This window comes from Lygodium microphyllum, chromosome 7 (genome assembly GCF_053477565.2).
Source record: "Lygodium microphyllum isolate KBCC chromosome 7, Lygodium_microphyllum_v1.1.10, whole genome shotgun sequence".
Lineage (NCBI taxonomy): Eukaryota > Viridiplantae > Streptophyta > Polypodiopsida > Schizaeales > Lygodiaceae > Lygodium > Lygodium microphyllum.
Genome location: NC_141141.1, coordinates 11936344 through 11962037, shown reverse-complemented (window position 1 = coordinate 11962037; position 25694 = coordinate 11936344). Strand labels below are relative to the sequence as shown.

The window sequence follows — 25694 nt, the reverse complement described above, 5'->3', positions numbered from 1 at the left end:
CCCTAGGCTTTGGTCCAATATTCTGTGTTGTCATTTTGGATTCTAGCAAGTTGAATCTTGCATTTTCATCCTTTTGTCTTCGTTCATGCATCTCTTTCAGAGAGCAAATATCCTCTGTATGGTTCTTCCTCAAACAGTAGGAACATAAGGCTCCAGGAATGGATGGTTTTCAGGTACATTCAGTGGCTAAATGTCCCACTTGATGACACTTTCCACACCATGTATTAGAGCGTATGACATCTCTTCCAGCTCCCGTAGGGGTGGATATATTGGCAGTATTCACCTTCAATGTCTGTGGCTACTCTATAATCACATCCATAAGCTCTTTCTTGATACTTGCAACTAAGTTGGATAAGTAGTCCTTCAGATTTTCACTTCTTGAAGTACTTGTAGTAGGGTTTTGGGAAGCTTCTGTAATTACTGCATACACTAGTTGGGTCGATCCAGAGGGTTCTCTGTTCTGATTCTGATTGAGAGCTCCTATTGAGACTTGGGGTTGTTGATTCTAGTTGGTAGGGTTCCACTGTTGTTGAGTCACCATTGGAGGAACTGATTGAGGCCACTGTTGTTGTAGTTGAACCATCATTTGAGGCATTGTCGTCTGTGGCGACCACAATGGATTAGGTACATTATACTGCAGCACTATTTGCATCTAGGGATAGGGGTAGGGAACTGTCCCTGGGACTGCATTTGGTGGGTATACCATTCCTAGCATGGGAGGAGGTAAGACTCCTCTTCTTGGAGTCATTGGCAACCTTGCTTCAACTTCGTCATACAATCTTGCACCTGCCACTGCAGCTTGTAGATTGACTGGTCTTCTCAATTCCACGAACTTGCAAACTTTTGGTTGTAGGCCTCTAAGAAACACTCCTTTTTGGATACCTTTGTCCAAATGATGGTTAGTCTATCTCTTCAGGATGGATTCCATTCACGAGACATAAGCTTTTACTCTTTCTCTAGAGGACTGACTTAGGTTCATGAACTCCTCTCACATCCACTGTTCAAAAACCTTCACGCCTGAATTTAGTGAGGAAGGCCAACTTTAGGTCATCCCATGTGCCAAAAGTTCTTGCTGCTTGTCTCTCATACCACTGAAATGCTGCGTCCTTGAAAGTGGCGGGGATGGAAAGATCTGTTTTCTTGGGAAAGATCTGTTTAATAGCCTCTTCGTCTCCTGATGTACCATCTGTTACCTCGTTGGAGGAGTCAGTTATGACTTTGATGGATGTGGATCCATTGCCTTTTTGTGATCCATAGAACTTGAACACCACTTTGTTGGGTCCTCTGCCTAGGGTTAGGGTTCCTTTGAATCAGTCCGTCCTTGCTCTTGCTTCAAAAAGCCAAGGTCTTTCCAATAGCAGAGGGTATGAGGTCCCATAAGAATTTGGTTTAACCACCAAATATGTCAGTCAATAGTCTCTTCCTGCAAGGGTTGTTTTTACGTATGGGAGGATGCCCAACAGTTTAATTCTACTTTGGTCTACCAATTTGATAAGCCACTGTGTAGGTTGAATTCCTTGCAACCCTAAGTCTTTCATTGTCACATCCATCATTATGTTTACTGATGAGCCTCTATCAATCAATGCATCTTTAAAAAAACATCCTTCTATCCATACACTAATCTCTGGGGTTCCAAGATCTAGGAAGACGTTAGCCACATCTATTTCCTTTATAGGCTCTGGGGATCTGTTGGACTTTATTGTTATTGGGGGAGCAATCCTTAGTCCGCGTCTTCTTATCAATATGATTTTAAATTTCTTTTGGCAGCTGGGAGACAGTATCAGTAACTGCCGGAATGTTAAGTTTGGTTTAAAGGTGTCTAGGTCTTTGACTAGGTCATATTCTTTGATAGGATCCACAGGTTTCTCCAGCCGGTTGGGGAATGGGGCTACACCCATTTTCATCTTTCTTTTTTCTTCTAGTAATGGCAGCATCGAAACTTCTTCTATTGTTGGAGGTGCTTCTGCATCGTCTATCTCCTGGACCTCTGGTCCTGTTTCTAGGACTGTCTCTGTAACTCTCTGTGGCACTATAGTGCTCTGTACTGCACTGTTCTGTCCTGTACTGCTCTGTCCCTCTGTTGGTAGGTTGAGCTTCATAATCTTGGCAGGAGAGTTGTTCTCTTCTTGCACAATTGGTCCCTTCTTCTTGGCACAGCTGTAGCAACTTCCAACTCTACCAAATTGGAGGCAGGCTCTTGTACCTTCTATTGGCTATAAGTAGCATTGGCCTTGACAGGGGCTGGACTTGGACAATCCTTTGCAGTGTGGCCTTTACCTTTGCATCGGCTACATAAGGGCTTGTAATCCACATATTGTCTAGGGTTTGGACAATTCGGGGACATATAACCCTTTTCTCCACATCTGTAACATTCCACCTCTGATCTCAGACCACCGCCAGACTGTCGTCCTCTATAACTTTGAGAGGGAAACCTCCTTGGACCGAAATTAGGACCGAATTCCCTAGGCTTTGGTCCAATATTCTGTGTTGTCATTTTGGATTCTAGCAAGTTGAATCTTGCATTTTCATCCTTTTGTCTTCGTTCATGCATCTCTTTCAGAGAGCAAATATCCTCTGTATGGTTCTTCCTCAAACAGTAGGAACATAAGGCTCCAGGAATGGATGGTTTTCAGGTACATTCAGTGGCTAAATGTCCCACTTGATGACACTTTCCACACCATGTATTAGAGCGTATGACATCTCTTCCAGCTCCCGTAGGGGTGGATATATTGGCAGTATTCACCTTCAATGTCTGTGGCTACTCTATAATCACATCCATAAGCTCTTTCTTGATACTTGCAACTAAGTTGGATAAGTAGTCCTTCAGATTTTCACTTCTTGAAGTACTTGTAGTAGGGTTTTGGGAAGCTTCTGTAATTACTGCATACACTAGTTGGGTCGATCCAGAGGGTTCTCTGTTCTGATTCTGATTGAGAGCTCCTATTGAGACTTGGGGTTGTTGATTCTAGTTGGTAGGGTTCCACTGTTGTTGAGTCACCATTGGAGGAACTGATTGAGGCCACTGTTGTTGTAGTTGAACCATCATTTGAGGCATTGTCGTCTGTGGCGACCACAATGGATTAGGTACATTATACTGCAGCACTATTTGCATCTAGGGATAGGGGTAGGGAACTGTCCCTGGGACTGCATTTGGTGGGTATACCATTCCTGGCATGGGAGGAGGTAAGACTCCTCTTCTTGGAGTCATTGGCAACCTTGCTTCAACTTCGTCATACAATCTTGCACCTGCCACTGCAGCTTGTAGATTGACTGGTCTTCTCAATTCCACGAACTTGCAAACTTTTGGTTGTAGGCCTCTAAGAAACACTCCTTTTTGGATACCTTTGTCCAAATGATGGTTAGTCTATCTCTTCAGGATGGATTCCATTCACGAGACATAAGCTTCTACTCTTTCTCTAGAGGACTGACTTAGGTTCATGAACTCCTCTCACATCCACTGTTCAAAAACCTTCACGCCTGAATTTAGTGAGGAAGGCCAACTTTAGGTCATCCCATGTGCCAAAAGTTCTTGCTGCTTGTCTCTCATACCACTGAAATGCTGCGCCCTTGAAAGTGGCGGGGAATATCTCCCTGTGTGTAGTGGCGGGGTTCATTGTACTCTCCCTTAAAAACTGGCAATGGGACTACATTTGCTGACCCATCATTTATATTTCCAGGATGAATCTAACTAGGAAGGGGACCTTGAGTCGCCATGGGTACTTCTGTAAAGAGTGCTTTTAGGGTGTCAAAGGAGGCTTCTGCTACAAGCTCGTGCTCAGCTTTGATTTTTTCCTTCTCTCTTCTTACGTACCTCTGGACTCATTCTAACGCTTGCCTCTTGATTGCGTCATTCATCAGGGGGTTGGCTCCAACCAGTTGTTCAGTACTCAACAGAATAGAATCAGAGAGATCTTCAATCTCTAGGGGATTCTCTGGCCAACATCTCCTCTACTTCCTTCTTTTCAACATCTCTAATTTCGGCTTTCAAGCCACTACACACAGGGAGATATTCCATTTTGAAAGTATCAAAACTCATTCTTCTTAGGATCGTTGTTGTGCCATTATAATAATGCCAACTTCTGAGGGTTTCAACAGTGTATGTTGTGAAAAACACTTTGTCTACCAACTTTCACTGGGTTGCTAATTGGACAAACAGAAGATTGTCAGTGCAGCAAGCATCCCACGTATCCTGCTATTGAGCATCCATGAACAAATTCCAACTTTTTTCCTTATTGTTTTCATGAACCTCCACAGATCACGACTCCTGAAGCTTCTTCACAATCTCCCACTTGATGTTGTCTGGAAACTTCTCAATGAATACCAAATCTTCCATGGATAGTCTTTCTCTCTACTTCTCTATTCTTTAGTTTGTTCCCAAACAATTTACCACCAAGATGCAAGTTTCTGTTGCTTCAACAGGAAGAGGAAACAATCCACCGCATAGAGCATGCATCATGATGGTAATATGTTTCCGGCATTGTGGGATGAAATTCTTGTGGAAAGTGGCTTTGATAATGAGAATATTCTTGACAATGCCATTTCCTTCATTTTCCGCCTCTTCTGATACTTATTGATGGGAAGTTTTCCCCAGCTGCACACCAAGAACATGGAGCCCCAAGAGAGGCACCAAGGAAAAGGGGATTCTACTGCAAGAAAATCTATCTTGTAACATCAACAAGCTTTTATTTCATTATTTTGATGACCAGAACAAAGAAGACAGCAAACCTTCACGCAGCATCATAGTAGATATCTCCAACGGATTTGATAGAATCAACCATAATCTTCAACATCTTCACAGAATCCATCAATAGAACAATGAACATAAAGGGATACACCATTTTTGAATGGAATTCAATCACATAGTATTCATATTCAATGTCTTCATGTTTTCTCTCTCAATCTCTCATATACAGTTACATTGTTCTGATAGAAATTGACTGTCTCTGGTTCTCTCTCTCTCTCTCTCTCTCTCTCTCTCTCTCTCTCTCTCTCTCTCAATAGTACATCATCTCCTCACTACAATACTCTAATAATGACTCTCAATAATCCTTCTTAGGTCGTGGATGCAGCTCCAAAGAGGTATGTCTGATGTGAAGAGGCACCAGAGCCACTACAGTGTCTCTTCATAGCTCACTACTGTCATTGTCACTCCAGTCTTCTCTTCAGTCTTCAGCAGCTGCTTCTTGCATTTGTTTTAGCTCTTTTGAACTTAGATTCATCCTTTCCAAAAGTTAGAAAACTTTTCCAAAGTCATACATACATTCTACAGAACACTTACAGAAGATCTACAAAACAGTACAAAACAGGAACAGAGCAGATACAGAGCAAATACAGAAGCTCTACAGAAGGTTTACAGAGGGTTATAGAAGGTCATCAGAGAACGTCAAATCCTCATAATTCATACTAAAACCATTTCAAACTATCAAAAACTATTCAATAAACCTTCAAAAGATTTCAACCTTCATCAATCATCAATCCATGCTTCATATAGAAGAAAATTAGAACAAAACTGAAGCTATACAAAAGGTATCAGAACCAATCAAAATCTCAACACAACCTATCAGAACATCACAAAGCTTCATATTTTTACTAAGAATCATCATGAGATTCCAAAACATAATCAATATCATCCAAAACACTCTCAAACACCTCCGTTAACAATCATACATCACTCTAAATCCATTAAAAACCAATCATTCAGACCTGAAAAACAACCAAAAACAGTCAAAAATTCAGTCTTTTTCCACTCTCAACACACAAGATTGTGTTTATGAGTCCAAGCTTCCATCTTGGAACCTAATTCACTTGTGTAACAGGTCAAGTCTTTGTCTATGTCATCATGAGCTTAATCTTCATCTTCCATCCACCATAACTCCTGCCATGCTCTAGATCTTGCATCTTTTGACATGGTATCAGAGCTCACATAAGCGTGGCATTGCCTCATCAGTATCTTCTCACCTTTGAACATCTTTGCCTAGCTCACATCCAGCTAGGACATCATTTTTATCTTTATCTTGACCTTCTCTGCCATAGCTAGATAGAACCTATTGTACTTGGAGCTTCTTGATCTCCTTCTACAAGCCATATCAGTTCATGTTTTCTTATGAGAATATCTTTGTCACTTTAGGGCACATCAATCTATCATAGAAATTGCAAACATTAAGCTACATACTGCCCAACGGGCTATTCCATATCCCACTTAAGGTACAGTGCCAGAAATGAAAATTGTTAATACTGGCACTGTACTGTGTGTTTTCTTGCCCGTTGTCAAAACAGGTGCACTCTACGGTCATACTGTTCATTCTCCTCCTACGCTATGCAAATCCATTGCTGTTTATGGGAAAAATGATGCCTACCTCGTAAGCTTACTCCCCACCAAACCATTCATGCTATAGCTTCCTATACGAGCTACACAAAATAAAAAACCAATCGAGTCAAAACCCTAACTACAGAGAAGCCTTTGCTTTTCAATTTCAAGCTTTTAGTTTACCTCATCTTTATTCTCTCTCTTCTACCCAGCTAAGGCCACTCTAATCCATTGATTTTCTGAAGTTTCAAGCAAGATTCACCACTCAAATCATCAAGGAGGGAAGTTTTTTTGGAAGATTTGATGATCAAGCATCCATAGCTCACTTCCATAGCCACAAGCACTAAATCTTCAAGTTTACTTCATTCTCTCATTCCTGCCACTTAGACTAGGCTAGCGCCACTCAAATCCACTAATTTCCCATCAGATCATTGAGGAAGAACCCCGAGAACAAAAGGATAGGACTCACCAATCCCTCTTTTGTAGCTCATTTTCTGATAGACTTTGTTAAAATTTAACATATGGACTTGCCTAATGTTCCTACCATAAGCTCCTATACTCCTCATGTAACTTCTACACACTACAGTCTCTACACACTTAGTGAGGCCTTGTAACAGCCTCTAGCTTTGTATGGTTGTCATTTTTTTCTTCAATGTCTATACTTAGCAAGGTTCTACTTACGAGAGCCTATGTATACTCACTGTCTTTTCTAGTTGTGATTGAGGAGGGGTGTTGAGAAATGTGCAATCATATCCACCATAGCCTCTTTGTTTGGAACAAACAAGGCAAAGAAACATACTACAAATAAAGCCTTAGACTAGGTCATGTATGCATGGTTTATTAAAACCATGATTGGTGATTACCATGGCCCCTTTCCACTTTTCTCCACCTACCAATACTACTATAAGCCTATAAAAGGCACTCATCCCCACACTCATTAAGTCAGTCATTCTCATCAGTTGTACTTGCATTATGCTTGGATAATATCAGCTATTCTTATTTGTCAATGCTTATGCTTCATTATGGTTTTCTATCTGCTCTTCACTGAACCTCCATAGCATGCATTCTCAATATTTTAACAAACCCTAAGTAAGTCACTGAATCGGTCCTTCCTAGTGTTTGTTTTTGGGGAAACCTCTCGGCTAATTGAGACAACCCTGCCATAGGACAAGATTAGTCAAGAATCCATCCACTCGCTTCTCTCTATGGAAGTTCTTAGTTATCTAATTACCTACCATATTACCTGAAACATATAAAAACTTCATTAATTAAAATCATTTTATGTACAGTTGCTCGTTTATGTAATTTACTCATGGACATACAATCAAAATAAAAAAAATTCACTGATTATATTTCATAATATGTGTTCTCCTGCCCATATAGGATAAAAATTACAATTTCATGTGCTGCCTCATCTGGCGCATTTGCATGTCACCAAGATCAAATCTACCTATAGCTAGCATTTATAGGTGTCCCAAGTAGAACTCGAGCCATATAGGGGACCAAGTAGTTCATAGGTGCAAAAAGGGATTTAGCAGCCAAAGCCCCCTTGGCACCCTATCCAACTCCTACTTAATATGATCCCTATTGGGAGACCTCTCGCCATCGAAGCAGGTCCATGATTTCGCGGCGGTAAAAACATCTCCTCTTGGTATGGGGATTCAACACCTATCCTTGGGGGAGATATAGGGCTCCTCAATTTTAATCTATTCTAATAATTAATTCAATCAAAATATAATCTAGAATATCACAAACAAGATTGATGTCTGTAAGCAATTATGACTTCAATCAATCATGCAACTTTCAAGTGATGCTTAATTCTAGTAGTAATCAACACTTGATCTTCACATAATGAAATCTTCCCCTTGGAATTTAACTAGGGGTGTCTAGATTTTGGGGTCTCTAACTTCCCAGTTCTTGTAACCAAGTTTCTTGGCCTTAAGTTAGTATTTCTCAAGAGACTTATCTTAATTGGATAGAACTTTTGTAGAAAAACCTATGGTATCGCGATTGGTAAAGGGTTGTTATTTGCGCCCGTGACTCCGTTAGTGACTCATGTTCTTGCAACTCCAACTGTTGCTTCCACGTTAGTAGGGTCATTCGTGATTTCCACTTTTGAATTCTTTTTCTTCGGGGCCATGATAGAAATATGATTCATATAAGAAGAAGAAGAACACGGCAGTAATACCAATTGGCAAGGGTGTAAGACTCTTGATAATGATAATGGGTACTGTGGGATTCAATGATGTAGGCCTCATAGATTATTCTTCTTGCCTCATGGAGAGAAATACTTCACTCTCTCTAATAGATGCAATAAAGACAAGAGTAGAGGTATGATAGAATAGGATAGAGTTCTTCAGTGTCTTCTCTTCTCGGATTAGAGTAGAAGAGGATGAGAGACCTTTAGCGTATCCCCTTCCTTGGATTGAATGGAATGATGTCTCTTCGTCTCGTAGAATAGAGTCTCCTCCTTCTCGATTAGCGTCTTGTCCTGTCAAGATTGCTCTTGTTGCTCTTTCTGGTCATCCCAAGCCCTCAATTTATAGTTTTGCAAGGGGGAGGGGTAGAAGAGAGGACACTTGCTTTTTTAGTATTTTTTTAATGACATCATTGATGACAAAGAGATAACACTTTCTTTTAGCATTTAGCTTTAAAGCTTATGCTTTTTTTTCACTATTTTTGTTTTTTCTGCCCTACAACATGTTTAGATCATAACTTCGTCATATGAACTCCAAATATAGTCATTCAAATACTCAAAATGATTGGAACACATCTATCGACAAGCAATGCAGGCATAATTGCAAAAATCCATAAAAAATAGGCAAAAATGATGAATTTTGTAAATCACATTATTTTATCCATCTGTTATCTTGGACAACTTATTCCCTTCAAAATAAGTCTCACTATATATTTGGATCCATCTAAAGTGAGAATTAAGCCATCTAAACATTATGCTAGAGATTTCAGACTATTCTAGTAAACCAGTCCTGCTTCCTGTAAATCCTGTAGAGATTCTGCAGTTTTTTTCTATGTATGGACGTGCAACACCACATATACGCACCTTAAAAATAAACTAAGTGATGGGGACATTACATTATTCCCTCCTTAGAAAAATCAAGATGTCTTCATCTTGAGAGAAATTGGGGGTTCTTTCTTAAGGGTTACCTCATCGACCCAAGTCGCATCCTCTTCAGGATAATCCTTCCACTGGATGATATATTCTCTAAGGATCCTATTCCTAAGGATTATTTCTTTTACATCCAGGATTCTATCATGTTTAAGTTCAAGTAAACCTTGGCTCGGCATTACAACTTGTTTATCATCAAGAATATGATCAGGATTAGGTACATAGGGCTTCAAGAGACTTACGTGGAATACATCATGAACTTTTAGGGTTTCAGAAAGTTGTAGCTTATAAGCATTAGGTCCAAGAGCCTTTATGACTCTGTAAGGTCCACAGTATCTTGGGCTTAGCTCCTTGAATTTTCCCAAGGATAAAGAACTCCTCTTTGGGCATACAAGGATAAAAACCTTGTCCCCTTCTTGGAAGATTCACTCTTTTCTCCCTAGGTTAGCATAGGCTTTCTGCCAAACCTTGGCAACTTCTATATCTTGCTTGATGGTTTTGACTTGTTCATCCATCTCTTCAAGCATCTTCTTAGAAGCTTCAACCTTCAAGGTAGGGTCGGAGAAGTTTAGTGGGGCTAGGCATTCTTGCCCATATAGAGCTTGAAATGGGATCATTTGAATGCTCTGATGATAGGACACATTGTAAGCAAATTCCACCAAAGGTAGATATTGTATCCACCGTCTGGGTTCTTTGCAACAATATGCCCTAAGTATGTCTTCAATGACCTAATTTACACGCTCTGTCTACCCATCAGTTTGAGGGTGATAAGTTGTACTAAAACAAAGCTGTGTTCTGAGAGCTTTAAATAATTCCTTCAAAAAATGCGAAGTGAATAGAGAATCACGATCACTGATAATTCTCTTTGGCAGTCCATGAAGTCTAAAGATTTCTTTGACAAATAACCTAGAAATATCTGAGACTTTGTAGCTGGTTTTGACCGGAATAAGGTGGGTAACCTTAGTCAACATGTCCACAATTACCATGATTGAGTTGTATCCTCCTTGAACTAAGGATAATCCAACTACAAAATCCATACTAATGAATTTCCATTTCATCTAAGGAATATCAAGTGGTTGTAGCTTTCCTAGCAGTTTAACTCGTTCGGTTTTTATTCATTGGCAACTCAAGCATTTGATTACATATTTAAGTACGCCACTTTTGAGATTTTCCAATGATAGCTTTTCCTAACTGCATTGAGAGTTTTGGCATAGCCAGGATGCCCTAAAAATGAGGAATCATGAGCTTCCCATAGTATCTTTTTCTTAAGATCTTGACTTGAAGGAATACATAATCTTGTCCTGAAGTAGACAAGCCCTTCGTCAATAGAGAAGTTAAGATACTTTGTCTTAAGCTTATAATTTTGTTCTTTATTCTGAATTTCCTTCAGCATTTGTTGATATTTTGGATCATTATTTGCTTTCTCCTTGGCTAGCTCTACGATGGGATTGCTAGACATTGATATTATTGTAGTTAGTGTTTGAGCTCTAAGAGATTCTTCTGAGATAAGTGCATTGAGAAATGATTTGCAGCTTAAAGCATCTGCAATTACATTTTCTTTGCCCATTTTATATTTGATGACCAACCAGTCAGAATATATTGCATGTATGTCAAGTGAAGATGATAGGTATCCTTCCTGCAGACAATAACCAGTCAATACCTTGGTATAACCATCAACAAATCAGTCCAAAATTTGGACTTTCAGGACTCACAATATCCCAAAAAGCATCTACCACTCGAGTGGTATGATCCAAGCATTTGTCAGTAGGAAATAAGCATCACAGATACTTCAACCCTGTAGGTATGTTGTTTCCAAATTCAGGACATCAACCAGTTCACTATTTCCAGCCTGCAAATAAACTCCAAAATTGCGCATTTAACACTCCAATATCATGCTCCAATGCATGATAATAAGGGCATATACATTGTTAGGATGAAAGCCACTAGTGCCCTGGAATCACCTACTGTTTACTGTAGTAAATAGCCAATCTTCACAGGTATGTGTTGAATATCTCAAAATCTGTGATGAATTTGAAAAAACTTTCTTCTGCAAAGTTGTAGACCATGTCGAAACTGTCAAGACAAGCAAGAATTTTTTCCAAAAACCATTTCTGTAGCAATATATATCTTCTGCAAAAAAATGGGCTGCAGGCATACTCTCCTTTTTTGACGTTTTCTTCAAATCTAATGTCTTGATGTCAAATGGTCACTGCCAAGCCTTCAAGCTTCAGGCATTCAAGATCTGATACCATGTTGGAAGAGAGGGAGAGAGACAAAGTGGAGCAGAAGATGAGCCTCAGCTCATTGTTTTTCTTCTTCCATTATTCTTCCATCATACTAACTGAAAGAGACTTACACACATAGGTATGACTAACCAAGACTAACTGTGGTTAAGTCACTAACTACACAGACTTTTTGAATGTCACACACATGTACAACTGTATCCAACTAATGTGGTCACACACATAAAGATAGACTAACTGAAGAGTAACGGGAGCTTGATATTCTAACACTTCATCATCATGAAGGGAGTGGAGTATGACATTCTGCTAGGCTGACCCTGGATGAGGAATGCTTGAGTCATTGAAGATTGGGGCAACAGTTTAATCTTCCTAGGAAACCAAACAAAAGCAATAAGGGTCAAGATGGACACTTGGAAGATGATCCATGTCAACCTAGATGCCATCTCTGCCATGCTTAGAGGCGACGAGCCAGCAAGGAAGTCTTACGGGCCTTTGACCAAATACATCCCTTGTCTTGAGGATGATGAAGATGGGATGCATGTCCTAGCGACCATTGATCTCCCATTCTTAGATGAAGAGGGGATGTACGAACATGTTGTAAAACCATGAGTGTGTCGAAGGAGCCCCTAGTGCCACTCTGCATGATGGCCAGGAGCTCAAGCAGCCAACCAAGGCCTATCTCTTTCCATGTTCCTAGCAATAGGCTATAACTTCATAAGATCCTTGAGTATCTGATAGGAAAATTGACTTGCACCCTTGTGTCAAGATTGTGGGAGAGAAGGAAGGAGTCTCACTTGAAGCTTTCTTGCTTGCACAATGGGGGAAGACACACAATGGTGGAGGCTAAAAATAGTTTTCCTCTTCTTAGTTGTGTAAGCCAAAAGAACTCTCGTACAAAGAAATAGAAGAACCCTCTATATGGGTCTCAAACCAAACTCAACTAACTAAGGTGGCATACTAACTGATCCACGAAGTAGAGTAGATAAGGATAGCTATCATGTAGCTATTATTCATGGGCGGTGTACCAACCGCGTCTGCAACTGACAAGTCGGTGACATAAATACACAACGGTCACCCTCGCGTATCACGAGTGGAGCTCGATATCTCAACACCTTGTCACTAAACTCAAGCCTCTCAGAGACCTCCTGGACACCAAAGTGGAGATGGACCAAGGTGCATGATTTGAACTTACTATACGATTAGACTTTAGTCACTAATGAGGAAGAAGCTATAGATGAGAGTTTAGGAGATGATGAGTAGTTAGAAGGTGGTGATTTCGATGATGAGACTGCCTCTCAGAGTTAGTGAGGAAAGCAAGGAAGAAATAGACACCATAGAATACGACACTGAAGGAAGGGTAATAGAGTAGATAAGAGCAGACTCCAAGCCCCAAAGAGGGAATGCCTACATGGTTGAGAAAGGAGTCATGTGGATGGAGTGCGTCGCTCCTAGTTAGAGCACGTAGGAGCAGTGGAGTACGAACAAGCAGGAGTAGCCCATCGGCAACACCCTCACTTAGGACAAACACATCCTTTGAGATACGACCACTAGGGGAAACTCCTTCCTCTAGCAAGGAATATGAGTTTAATTTCTAATTCGAGGTCAGTATAGAGAGTGACCCAGAGATACCCCAACCTCCTAGGACCAGACACACCAAGGGGGACCTACTAGTCCACTCGAGACATAGATAATTGAAGGAAGATAGGAAAGGACAAACAAAGAAGTCAGAGGCAAAACAACAAAAGAAATCACAAGGCCTACCAAAATGTTTCACGAAGTTTAAGAAAGGTGAAAGGGTAGTGATCCTGCTGGGGGCAAAACGACAAGGACAGTCAAATGAGTCGATTGAGGGACCCACCAAGGTCAAGGAAGTCAACTTAGCAAGGGAATGCGAGAAGCCTCAACCTATGTTTATAGATGATGACCTAACCAAGGGGGAAGAGGCCAGTCTCATTGCACTCTTGCAAGAGTACGTGGACGCATTTGCCTAGTCCTTAGATGAGCTCAAAGGAGTGGATCCTAGAGTGGTGACACATAACATACCGATGGCCCCTGATGCGGTGCCTATAAAAAAATGATCGTACCCTATGAATCCAAAACATGCCCAAGCTGTGAGGGAGGAAATTGATAAGCTAATAAGGGCAAGATTCATCTACAAAATAGAGCACACGGATTGGGTATCACCGATCATGATAGTCATGAAGAATAATGGGAAGATACGAGTGTGCTTGAACTATAAGAAGTTAATACTCTGACAAAAAGGGATAAATACCCATTACCATACATGGAGCACATGCTCAAAATGGTAGTAGGCAAACAGGCATACAGCTTTCTGGACGGCTTCTCAAGATACAACCAGGTGTAAGTACATCCTGATGATAGGCACAAGACCGCGTTTGCCACTAAGAGTGGGGTGTCTTCGCTTACATTGTGATGCCCTTTGGGTTGACGAATGCACCTGCAACCTTTCAGCTAATCTGCACTATCTTCAAAGATATTCCTAGAAGAGGGCTAGAGGTGTTTGTAGATGACCTATGTGTGCACTCTAGTTGGGCAGAACACTTGGAGAAGCTACGAGCAGTCTTTGAATGATGCAGGCTTTACAACCTATCATTGAACCCCTTGAAATGCCAGTTTATGGTCAAGCATGGATCCATCCTAGGGCACGTGGTGTCCAAGAACGGCATAGCCACTGACTCTTTGAAGGTCAGGGTCATTGTCGACTTGCCACCACCAAAGAACTATAAGGGAGTTCAGTGTTTTTTAGGTCACACTGAATACTATTGGCACTTTGTGTTGAATTACACATTGATTGCAAGACCATTGTATAAGCTATTGATCGTGTTTGAGTGGACTAATGAGTATCAACAAGCATATGAGGAGTTAAAGAAGGCTCTTACAACTACACCAATCTAACGAGCCCCAAATTGGAACATCACTTCCACATGCATATAGACACATCTAAATTTTCTATTGGAGCTGTCTTGTGCTAGCATGGTGAACATAACTTGGATTATCCCCTAAGTTTTGCTAGCAAACAACTCATTGACATGGAGATGAACTACTCCACCACGGAAAGGGAGGGGCTGGCCATGGTGTTCGCTATAAAGAAATTTTGGCACTACCTCTTGGCCACGCCTTTCACCTTTTTCATAGACCATTAAGCATTGCTGTATCTCGTGAATAAGCCATGCGCTACTGGACACATTGCTAGATGGTTCTTTCTTCTTCTAGAATTTGATTTTTCTGTGGTGGTAAGCAAGGGCAAGCACCACTACATGGCTGATCACATGTCTTGAATACCTATAGGAAAAGTTGTTGGACAAGGCATAGTTGACGATTTGCTGGACCCTCATCTTTTTAGCTTGTCTAGTGAGAAAGATTTGTTCAAAACCGATCTAGCACCATACTGGGAAGATCATATAGTCTAAGTGCTAGAGCACGGTCTACCTGATAGACCTATCGAAAAGGCCACGCTTATGAGACTTATTCTAAAAATCCAACCTTACCAATTGATAGTCGGTCAACTTTATAGGCTAGGGCAAGATGGGTTGCTATGACAATGTGTGTGCGAGCATGAAATGTACGACGTGTTGAGAGAAGTGCATGGAGGGATTGTTGGAGGGCACTTTAGCGGCCCGCAAGGTGCTGCAATCTCAGTTGTGGTAGCCCACCCTATTATGTGACACTACTAAGTTCGTAAAGCATTGGGATGAGTGCCAAAGGACTAAAGTTCCTGCATGAAATGATAAGATGGAGTTGACCCCTATCATTGCATGATAATCCTTTGAGAAATGGGGACTTGACTCCATTGGACCCCTCAGCCCCACAGCACAATACTCACAGGCTAGATACATCATCGTAGCAACTGACTATCTCATGAAATGGGCCGAGGCACAAGGCACTAGGAAGAACGACGCTAGGACCACAATGAAGTTCTTGTGGGAGCAAGTTATCTCACGATTTGAGTTCCCTATTGAATTAAGTGACCGAGGCACTCACTTCATCAATGAGGTGATTGCCCAGCTGCTCTCAACATTCTTAGTTATCCACAGGAAATCCTCACCCTACTACCCTCAAGCTAATGGCCAAGAAGAATCCACAAACAAGATCTTAGTGAATGTCCTTATAAAGGTATTTTATACCTCGTGAAGTGATTGGGACAACAAACTTATGGGCTTATAAGATGGCCTATAAAACAGCACTGGGACAACATACGCCCTTTAGGCTGACCTACGGGATTGAGGCAATCTTGCCATTAGAATTCTTTGTCACTAGATTGAGGATAGTAGTGTAGGAGAGATGGGAAGGAAAGAAATCTTGGACCAACCACCTCATGGAATTGGAATGACTCATTGAGACTCGGCTCCTAGCCACCCACACCCTAATTTGTGAGAAAGCACGATGGAAGATGTGGTTCAACAAGCATGTCAAACAATGCAACTTTGAGTAGGAGATCTTGTTTTGCTCTACTTGATAAAGGACCACAAGCAAAAAATGAAACTCTGAGGGTTGGTACCTTTCTGAGTGCGCATCATTAGTAGGACGGGCAATGTAGAACTTGAAACCCTTGAAGGTGAGGGCATAGACTTCTTCAGTGGCAGTCGCATGAAGAAGTACTACCCTCCCACACACCCACTGCATGAGCTCCCTATGCTAGAAGCCCCTGTCAATGCCCGCGTAGCCACCATCAACAAACTAGAGGACGAGTATGAAGAGGTAGTAGCACCAGCATACCTACGTATCACGACCACTGCTCGATGCACACACACTTTTGAGGTCTTGATTGACGAGGGAGCTGACTTCAATGTCTTGACTCACACTCGTTGGACCCTCATTGGTCAACCATAGTTACAACCCACCAATGCTAAACCTAGCCCATTTGGTGGCAAGCCATATGCACATCTAGGGAAGTGAAAATTTGTAGTCTCTATCGAGTTTAAGAGCCTATTAGTCATCTTCTATGTATTGCCAAACACAGAGGATGCAAGTCAGGAATCGCTATTAGGATGCACTTTTAAGAAACAAGCACATTGCAACATAGATTACGATCTATAGCACATTCACCTTATCATTGGCAATGTTCAAATCGGGACAAATTTCAGCAAGGCATCAAGGCTCCACTCAAGCCTGCTATGCCACCGATAGAGCTAACTAGGACCAAGCCTAGCGAGGGGGTCATGACTCATCACAACCCACCCAGACTACAAAATCACCACCAAAAAAAGAGGCACTCAATTGAATGAGCGAACAAAACCGAGCGAGCCCAAAAAAGCGAGCAAGAAAAGTTAATGGTATAATAAAAGTAAAGTGTAGTTCAAAACAAAGATTCATAACTAGTTTCACCATAACTACACATAAGTTCTACTGATAAAAGTGACAATAATAAAAGTTGCTTCCAAAGTATCAAAAGTTTGAATGCTCACTAATCATCATAGGGATTTTCCACAACTTGCACTTTGTAGGCATCTAGTTCTAGCTCCTCATCATCAAGACCCAAGCGTGCTCTCTTTGCACCTACTTCTTCTACAAGAGGTCGAACCACAACATCGACTATATCTTCACATATATCAAATGAAAAACATGGACGAGAAGATGCTTGGCATGCACGCATCAGAGGTGCAGTGCCACATCCCATCTCCAAAATCAATCCCGATGGTGGACACAAAAGATCTAATACACAGAGCAAGAATACAGGTGATCTCTGAAGACCTCCACGCCAAAGAGTCGAAGAAGATGGTCGTGCCAATCTATTTCTCTCTGGAAGGTAATGGGGCCAGCAATCACTCGATGGATCAATTTGCAACTTGCGGAATTGAGAGCTGCTCTCTCCAAGAAAGGTGGGTGGATGACATCCACTACGACGAGCAAATACCAAAAGAGAAGATCGGCCTACATAAAGCATAAAGGTCAGATATGTTCACTGCAAGAATTACAAACCAAAAGTTTAAGATCACTTACTGACACCTCAAGATCGCATTGTTCCCCATAGCCATATGGAAGCTTGTCAAGCACAAAAACTCGCTTGACAACTTCGAGACCAAGCACATGTATGTACTTCTCAAGCCAAGATAATGCATCACCTATTTTATCAAAGAAAAACTTTACTTTCTTGTTTAGTTAAGTACTTATGCCAACACACATTGACCAGGACAATATACTTGTCAAAGTAATCCAAGTAACTAACCATCCACTATCTCCCAAAGAGGTAGCAGCAACTGTAATTCCTAGGCGAATGTGTGCCTCCGTGAGCATATTCCAAGCAGGCAAGGTGGTTTCTTTATCAATCAAACATCCAGTAGGAAAGTCAATGAAGACAACATCACAAACCCATTTCACATTCTTCCCATTCCGTACATATGTCATATCATGTTTTTCAAGCCTAGAAAAGAACTCATGTATTGTCTTGTAAGCATCATTTTTTCTCCCTGCAATAAAATCTTGCCCCATAGAGATGTAGTCACCCATCATGCACCCATAACTTATCACGTCATCATCTTTATTGGAATGCATATCATTTAGTGGGCAAGGAAGAAATACAAATGGAATGATCTCCTTGATGGCAACCCTTTGCCCTACAATAAACAAGAATATATGAGTATAAATTGGATGCAACATGTGTTACGATCTCTAATGATATAATCTATTCCACCTCCTTGGACGCTACTCCTTTGCTCCACTTCATGTTGTTTGGGACTATTGTCTTCTCTCTCTTGCATTGCTGCAGCACAAAGCATTTGCAATGATTTGCATTTTAACAAGGGAAAAAAACTTCACAACCATTGCACCCAAAATATAATCTTACCATCACTTTCTTTCTTTGTCTACTTTTTAGACCGTGTATGACATCGATCCCCAAGAGGTGTATCAACAGATTTTTTGGAATGCACTTTGTGAAATTCCTTCTCTCTTGCCAAAACATATCCACTTCCAAGATCCACTCACCAAGGGCAATGGTCGATCTCCCAATCAGAGAGATTATGCATGCTCTTGGGATACATGCATACTTCCTCATTATCTCTGTCAATCCATCCTTTGCAATGATCTGGAACCCTGGCTATCTTCTTCTCTCCAATCAAATGAAGTAGATACCTTTTGCATGGCATATTAGCACAAGCTATTAAAATAAACAAAGAGCAACTAATGTTAAGCTCATTATGGCAACAAATCTACCTGTAGACAAGTCGATATGCAGACATTATGATTTCATTTCTCTTTCGCCACTGAGGACCTTCCACCTTCTTTGATCCTCGTCCATGTAATCCTGTAATAAGTAATCATGTGGAAGATCCAATGGTGTACCTAAAACACACCTTTTTTTCAAGTCTTCCAATGCTTGAATAGCCTCGACCTCAACCTTTTCCAAAAAGCACTCCCGTGTCAACCACCTTAACAAAAAAAATCAAATCTATTAGTATCACAAGATACACATGATACTAGCAATATCAAGACTACAAAAGCTTTCAAATTGACACTTACAATCTGTACTCATTATCCAACGATGGAATACCATACATATCTTTTAATCTCTTGTTTGCATCCAAGAGAGAGAGCATCACCAATCTTTTTTCTTCCCTCATATCAGCATTTGCTAGGAATTTCAACTTGGCAATAGTAATCACTGAGTCTGGGCTATCAAACTTCAGTGTAAATATTCTATCCAACCATTGATCCCCTAGCTTGGGATCAAGCACATAAAGAACCTACAAAGTGGATAAGAAACCTATATTTAGAGATTTTACTGTAATGGGGAGTAAACTAAGAAGCAAAGGGGCCATACCATGCCCATCTTGTCTGCCAATCTTTTATGTATCTTGGCATGTTCCTTTTTCAATGTCTCCTCTCTGTTCTCAATAGATATTGTGTTTAATACCAAATCCTCAACCTTTTTGAGTTCTGAAGTATACTCAACCTTCACAACAAAAGAAAAGCTTTTAAATTTTACCCTAAAAAGAAAACTTATCTATTATAATCCCTCTTAATAACAACCATGACATGTATTACCTGAAATACCAATCTTGCCAAGTACCCCCTTGTCAGTGGATACCATTGTTGTTTTCCCTTGACACTGCTATCTTTTGCTCTCAAGGACTCCAATAGTTTTAATTGATCCTGGGGTAAGGCACTCAAGAATGCATTGATGTCACACTTGAAGATATTGTTGCAGTTCCAATGTACATCCCGCAAGCTAGGTTTCACGATGGCATACTCGTTCATGCTAATAAAGGAAAATTTGTAAGATTGAGTTCTACATATAAAAATATAGACGTCAATTCATTGTAACAAATATTGATACACTCACCTATTGACTCTTTGGAGTCCAGCGAGAAGAGCAATCTCTGAAATCCGTGTGGGATCAATAATAGAACAAACAACCCTGACATGGCGAGCTCTATTCTCTTTGTACATTTGTGAGATCAACTCCATCCAAGCAGTCAACCGATGATTTCCTTCCCATACGTAAAACATTTTACCAGACAAGAACCTGAACTCCGGTTTTGCCAAGACCTCCTTCTCAAATTCTGCATCCACTTCACGCCATAGAGGAGACCAAGTTGACACTATGGCACGGGTCACTAGTGTTTCTTCTCCTTTATACTTACATATAGACACAACAAATGAGCCCTTCTCTGGTAAATAACCCTCATATTGAAATGCACTTTTTAAAGAGGACATGTCTATACGAATCCCTCTAACAACAGCATGTGCAATCATACGACACAAGGGGATACGAGGGCAAACTTCTTGAGATAGAAGTCTACATTGACTTATTACATCTCCACATCCTACCATTTGCATATCAATATCGGAAACCTGGCTTGCTGCTTCCTCATCTTCCTCCTGTACCAATTGAGACCCTTGCCCCACCACTGTGTCATCTCCTTCTTCACTTTCTTCTTGCAGTTGAGGATCTGAAGTCCCCACTACAACACTCGAAGTCTTTTCACTTTCTATAGTTGGTGTACCTTCCTCTAGAACTGTAGAGAGGGATGATCCACGAGTTCTTTTTTGTGGAGTGGCTAAATTATCTTTGGATGATCTTGCACGACCTTTGCCTCTGGCCTTTGGTGGAGACATGACTGAAATACCACATAAAAGAATCAGTACTACATGTGTAGCGCTTGAATATATATCTATTTGTATTACTTGAATATGCACAAAGAGTACCTGAGATTGGCCTTTCAAAATACCAGCAATATATCTGCTGAGATGCTCAACACAAGTAGATACGTGTGAGAGACTGGATCGTTTGACCTGCAACATTCAAGAAACAAAAGTCTCATCTCACTCTAGCTAAAAAATGCAAGCGTTTTAAAACGTTGTTACAAAATGCAAAAAAAGTATAAAACACTGTTACAAAATACAAAGCACTGAGCTTGTAGAGAGTAATCCATTATTAAATGGCCAAACATTGCAAGTATAATGGCAGATAATGTCTTAAACCAAGCAAATAATGTCTCAAACTCTATTCTTGGAGTACTTGGCAACTGTCCTGTAGCTGAAATGTAACATTTTAGTTTGAAGAGCAAGTCTAATTACTATACTGGCCTTCAAACATTGTCTGCCCAATCATAGACAAAAGTCTCATCCATTTTTTACTGCGTTTTAAAACGCACCCTAATATAGGTGCAGTCCATGTAACATCCATGCAACTTCACTTGCTTGCATCATGACTTTTTCTTGCATCATCTGGACTATATCATTACTTACAATGGCATACAATGGGATCATCCAATTTCACTGTGTTTGCTCTGCATACAATGGCATCATCCAACACTTTGTGCTCCACATAAAATGGCATCAATAGCTCTGCATACATTAGCATAATCCAATTTCACTGCGTTTTAAAACGCAGCCCTTTTCTCTGCTTGTAACAGATCATGAGCTATCCAGTCATACTACAGAAGTTGGAATCCTTAATAGATGTGACATTACATTACGGGTTTCACATGTTACTGCAATCCAAGCTCAAGAACTGCGTTTTAAAATGCACCACTTAAGCACCCAATTCTCTGGCCTCTGTAGTTCCATTTCCTACTGTATGTCAACACAAGCTCGAGCTCCATGGCAGCAACTTCAACATAACCCAAAACTAGCCCTTTCCTGTACATAACCTGGAGTGCTGCCCGGCCTGGAGTGACGTGCCAACAGAGCATGGCCGACAGAGTGGCCCAACCAAAAGGCAACCCTTGGGAATTTTTTCACCCAAGGCAGTGTACTTGTTAGGGTTATCAAGAAAGTCCAAAACTTCTTGCAATTTATGGAAGGCGTAGAGGAGCAAACAGGGAAGGGGTTCTATTGTGGCAAATGCAGATAAAAATAGCTTCTTAAGCTGCCAGAAGTGTGGAGTATCACAGTTATGTTGCACCTCCCATCATACATAAGCATATCAAGAGCTCAAATTGACTTGGATAGTGGATGGACTGTCAGGGTTTTTGATTTCAAGATTTCACACCTGGTCTTGGTGAGGATTTGCATGTATTTGATGGCTGAAAACACACTACAGTATCAACTTCAGCACCATACTATCACAAGCAACGTGTATAGATTTCGTGTTGTATTGCTTGAGTTTACCACAGGGGAGCAGGCTATTCATAAAGCAACCCATGGGCCTATCAACAAAGTATGCAGTACCCAGATAGGGGAAGAGAAATTGGTAACTGTTTGGCCTGATCAGCATTGGCTACATCCTGAATCGTAACACCAGTCTCAGGTACAGAGATGTCGTTTGTAAGCGTGACACTGGCGCGATGGCCATCGACAGCAGTGAGCTGCAGGGTAGAACCATCCTTGCTGAAGCGGACCCTCTCCACTTTGCCTTTCTTGACAGCGTTCAGAAACTTGCTGTAGTGCCATTGGGTGCCCTCAGGAATTGAACCATGATGTGCTTTTGTGAGTCGAATTGGCCATCATAATAGTAGGAATTAGCCATCACAATAGCACATCATAAGTGCCAAAGAGAAGCACATCTTTGTACAGCGGAGCTTTCTTAAGCAAACTTCATACTTCTTGAAAAGCATTGGTGGCTATTAGAGCTGTTAGAGGGCCGCCTTGCAGGACTCCAAGAGGAAGCCCCATTGTGACTATGACTGCGTTTTGAAACGCACTTGAAACATGCCATACATACAGAGCTTTCTTGAGCAAGTATTCATACTTCTCTCCCGCCTACACAGACTGCCCCTTGCAAAGTTTAGAGGGCCGCCTTACTGGCCTTGTATCACTCGTAGATCCCCTGCTTTGCGAGCTGCAGAAGGCACATCAGCACTCTCTGATTGCCCACTATGTGGTTATGAATTGCATTTTAAAACGCACTAGTAAACCTTGTTGGAGCCAGAGTGGGCCTTGTGGAAGCCCCAACGTGACTGAGAGCGTGTTTTGAAACGCAGCTGAAACACACACTCTAACCTCAAACACACCCAAGAGAGGAGAAGCACCTACCTTCTGGCTTTGATCAATGCAAGCTACAAGCCTCTGGCTCTTCACAGTCGACTCATAGAAGCAGCACCCTGTTGTACCTGCGTTTTGAAACGCACCCATATTGACACACAAAAAACTTGCTCTCACTTGCTTGATCAGTCCGCCTTCTCCTCTGTGCAAGGTTGTTTTGGTCCTCCTTCTGCTTGCTTGTTTGGGGGGGGAGAGAGAGAGAGAGAGAGAGAGAGAGACCGCAGATTCTATTTAGAGGTGTCTTCTTCTCTGTCATGTGAGAGAGTGTGTGTGTGCCCGTGCGTGTGTGAAAGGACCATTAGTGTGAGAGAGTATTTGTGTGTTAGTAAATAAATAACACTAGAAGAGAGAGTGTGTATAATGATTGTCATTGAGAGAGAGAGAGAGGTGGAGTTAATGACCATCAGATGTGTTTGAATATTTAGTGTAGAGGGAGACTACAGTTCCTAATTAGAGGTGTCCTTTTTTTGTTGCAAGAGAGGGAGAGAGAAAGAGAGAGTTTGTGTGTAACGACCATCAATGTGAGAGAGTGTTTGTGTGTGCTAGTAAATAAAAACACCAAAAGAGAGTGCGTGTAATGATTGAGTGTGTGAGAGAGAGAGAGAGAGAGAGACAGAGGTGGAGTTAATGATCACTAGACGTGCTAGTGACCATTAGGTGTGTATAATTAGTACACACCTATCATTATGGAAAAAGTAAAGGTTATTATTAACATGACTGTTTAACCTTGACAATTACTATTTTCATATTGAGATCTATTTTCATATCGCCATCTTATTATAGTTACTTAAAGAACAACTCTTCTCTTGTTCCCTTTGCATAGATTGTTCTTCAACTCTATTGAGGTTCTAACTGTGTGTATTGGCTTCTTAAGAAGACATTCACACATATAGGACTATTTACCTATTTAGCAACAATGCCAAACACTGTGCAAATCAAATATGGTAGTTTCAGTACCTTGTCAATAAGGTATGACTCATGTTTCTGTGAGGTGGCATTGGAAGAGCTTAAGAGTCACTTTGAGATTGGTGATGATATTGATGTGGAAGTGCAGCATGCAACAAGCCAGCCGGGTGTGTACACGACCATGCCATTGATGAGACTAGAAGATGGTAGCAAGGGATTCATACTAGATGGTGGACAAAGCAGTGTCTATAGTCTCCAAGTTAAGCATATCCCTCTTATAAAGCAAATGACTGACTCAATGAGTGTGCAAGTTCTACTGGATAGGCTTCCCTTATCTAGTTCTCTTCATGTTTCATACTCATCTGTCAAAGAGATACAAAAGGTGGATGAGCTACCAATTACATACAATGCCTACATTATGTTTGAGTTGCCACCTAAGCCGATCGAGGGCAGCTCAATGCATGGAATGGACCAAAAGAATGATGGGCACACATGGGTAGAGTACACTACTATTTCTCAAGATTTCTTCAATGGCACGGTGAGGATGAGCAGATGTTGTGGTTATCTTAGATGCTTCTCCTTGGAATGTCCATATCTAGAGAGGACTGGTATTGCTAATGAGACCCAGTGGAAAGGTAAGTTGAAGAGGCCTCCTTCATCAACTGGCCCTCTGCAGCCTGAGGTTGGGACCCTGAGGTGTACACGTTGTGGAATGTCTCATGAGTGTGTAAAGGCTTTTGTTGCATATATATACTACTGTATTCCCTTTGACAAAGTGAATACCACAAGATGTGCTATTCATGTTGGTTTTCATGATCACCCTGTGCAAGATGGCTCGTGTTGACAAAAGCAAAAGCAGATTGAAGACATGGTGCAAACTCGTGCACAAATAAATCCTTCCGTGTCATGTAAAAGCATTGAAGTGTTTGTTGGTCAAGATCTTGTGATGGAAATGTTGATTTCAAAAGAAGATTGCTCTGAGGATTTCAATGAAGCCAAGTTGCATGAGGTGCTGGAGAACCTTACCCCATTGTCTCAGAGAAGAAGGATGCAAAGGTCAGTAAACATTGCTAGAAGAGACAAGTGACATGCTGAAGGAGGGCTTGATGCAATTTTGGCATTGAAAAGAAAGTGCATGTACCCCTTCTTTCACAATATTTTGTTTCCGCAACAGCTTGGAGATAATGTCATGCCACACATATTCAAGATGTCTACAATTGGACCAGGCTCAGGAGTTGACCTTGTTAATAGAATGCAACCTGGTGGATCTTTGGGAGATCAATGGATCCACTTTGACCATGTGCATAGGGTGAAAGGTTGGAACACAATGGGAGCTCATGTTTATGATCCCCATATTCGAGAAATAATGACCATTGCAACTTGCGAGTTCAAAGTGGAGGATGAGCATGCACAAGTATCATTTTGGAAAATGTTAAATAATGTTATGATAGCAAATGGATTCTCTATCCCAAAATTTCGAGGTTTTATGGCAGATGCAGCACAAGCAAATTGGCTAGCAATTAGAATAGTCTACAATGGAGGACCAAGCAACATCATGCATGGCAAAGAAAGGACTTGCTCATTTCATTGGGAGATGAGCATGGTCATGCATGCAAAGAGATGTGTCAAGGCCCCATATCTAGAGGAGCACAAACTTCTTTGT

At 41.1% G+C, this 25694-nt stretch overlaps 1 pseudogene; it reads right to left on the bottom strand.

Moving 5' to 3' along the window:
* Positions 1 to 17102: 17102 nt before the first annotated feature.
* Positions 17103 to 25062, bottom strand: LOC148033182 (uncharacterized; annotated as a pseudogene).
* Positions 25063 to 25694: the final 632 nt, after the last annotated feature.